We start from the raw sequence: 2,945 nt of genomic DNA, 5'->3' as shown, positions 1-2,945 counted from the left end.
GCATGTCTGGATCGCAGGGTTATAAATTCAAGCCCCACGTTGGGGGTAGAAATTACTTAAGAATAAAATCTTAAAAAAAACACAACATGGGGCGCCTGGGTGGCGCAGTCGGTTAAGCGTCCGACTTCAGCCAGGTCACGATCTCGCGGGTCTGTGAGTTCGAGCCCCGCGTCAGGCTCTGGGCTGATGGCTCAGAGCCTGGAGCCTGTTTCCGATTCTGTGTCTCCCTCTCTCTCTGCTCCTCCCCCGTTCATGCTCTGTCTCTCTCTGTCCCAAAAATAAATAAACGTTGAAAAAAAATTTAAAAAAAAAAAAAACAAAAAAAAAACAAAAAAAAACACAACAAACGTGTTGGTATTTAAGTTATTAATTTACTATTTCTGACTCATATTTCAACCTTTTTTCCTTTTTATGTGTGGTTTTCAATCAAGTTGATTCAAGGGGAAGGATCATAGTATTGAAATAAGACTGGGCTAAAGGAGTTGAGGATAAGAGAGAGGATAAAGAAATATGCTGAATATTCATGATAAAATCACAGAGAAAATATAAAAGTATACACAATCCAAATTTAAGATAATGAAATCAAAGTGTTTTCCTATTGTCAGTTTTGGTACTTTAGTAAAATTGTATTCATTTCATTATGATTTTCAAATTTGTTTTACAAATAATTTGCAGTTAAAAAATACTCATTAAGGGCCGCCTGGGTGACTCAGTTGGTTAAGCGTCTAACTCTTGATTTTGGCACAGGCCATGATCTTCTGGTCCTGAAATCGAACCCCACATAGGGCTCTGTGCTGTCAGCATGCAGCCTGCTTGGAATCCTCTCTCTGTCTCTCTCTCTCTCTCTCTCTCTGTCCCTTCCCCACTCATGCTCGTTTAAGTAAACATTTAAAAAATATATAAAATGGCCAGTTAAACTTGAATTTCACATAACAACAAAAATACTTGTAAAAAATGTTATATCTCCATTCTCATTTCTAGTTCTTTGTGCTTTCTTGAAAACCTTTATCTTCACTGTGTTCATTAGCTTTCATCAAGAATAACCTTTTAGATTCAATTAACCATTAAAACCAGAAAATGTTTCCTATGTGTCAGGCATGATTTACTACATTTATTCTACTTGTTAATTCTATCGAGTTCATTTAATTTTAATGGATTTGTCAAACATTAAAAAAAACACGTTTAAAAAAATTCCCATCATGCCTACATGTGCATGTTTTTCGCCCCGCCCCGCCCCAGCGTTTGAGTGTCAGTGTTCTGTAACTCGCTCTGCAAACCTATTTCTTAACTCTTGTTTTTAGAACAACTACCAACCGAAACATTGGTAGCATGGCCTCTAGGCGAAACAGACCTAGGTTCAGTCTCCATCTTTGGCAGAATGGATAACAAGGAAAGCCATTTAGCTTCTCTGGGCCTCAGTTTCCTTGTTTGCAAAATGTAGATAATTAACCTAATGGGGTTATTTGGAGGATTAGCTATAATGTAGGTGACACATAGTAAGCTATTATTTTCATGTATTAGCAACAAACTTTTTAAAAAAGCTTTATGAAATATGTTCAAGCTTACCAATACATTTCTTTTTAAAATGGTGATGTCCATATATTAATGTAACTTGGGTCTCAAGATAGTTTTCATCTCAAAAATCTTGATAGGCTTAGGAAATAATACTTAAATTTCTTAGTCACGGGGGGGTGGGGGGGGGGAGGCTCCATGCCCAATGTGGGCTTGAACTCACCACCCTGAGGTCAAGAGGCGCATGCTTTACTGACTGAGCCAGCCAGGAGCCCCAGTTCTGTATTTTTATATTGGTACCATAATTTATAGTCTTGAACAGAGGAAGTTTTTTGTTTTGTTTTGTTTTGTTAATCTTTTCATCCAGAATTAGAAGGTCAGAAAAGACCCTGAACGAGATTTAGGTCAAAGAACCTCGGGATTCTATGCCACTCCGCAGGTACAGTAAGTTTTTGAGCTTTAAAGCCCCCTCGTGTAAGGGAGTGATTATGCCTGCACTTGGGGGTAGGGGTAGGGGGTGCCATTGAAGAGACGCACAGGACTGTATACAGCCGCCCGCGATTCCACTTTATAGGGAGAGAAAAAACGCTGCGCGGCGAGCATTCAACGAAAGCCACGCTTTTCCCTCCTCAATCCCAACAGCCACGTGGCGCCCGAGGGCTCTCAGGGCCCACCAGCTTGCAGGCGTCGCTCTCCCTTAAGGGGGATTCGCCGCGGGGCCCACCACTGCCTAGGTCCGGGGAAGCCTGGAACCTCTGGGACCGTGGCCGCCACACGACGGGCTACAGCCCGGAACCCGATTGGGACAGAGCGTCCGGCGACGCGCGGTACCAGCCTTCAACTCTAGGGATACACGGCAAGCCCTCGGAACTTTTCCCCGGGGACAGGCCCCGGCAACAGGTCCGAGGCGGGGCCGGGCTGGGCCAGATAGACCATAGCTCCGCGGCGGCCGGTGAATCAGCGCCGGCGCCCAGGTCAGCCCTCCCCAGCCCCAGTGCCAGATCTGGGGAGGAGTAGCGGCGCCGCGGATCACGGGCCACTTAGGGCTCGCCGGGACTGGAGAAAGGTGACGTCACCGTAGCTGGGTGGGGGGGTGGTGTTCAGCCGGCTCCACCAATGGGAAACAAGCAAAGTGGCTTGCTTTCTGTAGCTCTGAGCCAATACTAACAAAGCAAAAGGGGGTTGTCGGTATAGAACCAATGGAAAACAGGGAAGGAGCACGAGGCGGAGTTGCGAATCCTGTCACCAATTGGAAAGAGGGGGTGGAGCCCGGGCCTTGTCAAGCGCAGCCAACCAGAGAGAGGAGCGGACTCTAGGGGGCGGGGCCGTAATGTTTTTCCCCAATCGGACAAGGCCAGGGGCGGGGCATTCTCTAGGGTGTCCAATGAGGAACGCAGCCGAAGCGGGCCTGTCAAGAGAAGGGGCTGGGGGCG

Source organism: Puma concolor, chromosome A3 (genome assembly GCF_028749965.1).
Source record: "Puma concolor isolate L17-30 chromosome A3, mPumCon1.1.hap2, whole genome shotgun sequence".
NCBI classification, from domain to species: domain Eukaryota; kingdom Metazoa; phylum Chordata; class Mammalia; order Carnivora; family Felidae; genus Puma; species Puma concolor.
The sequence above is the reverse complement of the archived record's forward strand: the minus strand, read 5'-3'. Positions refer to the sequence as shown.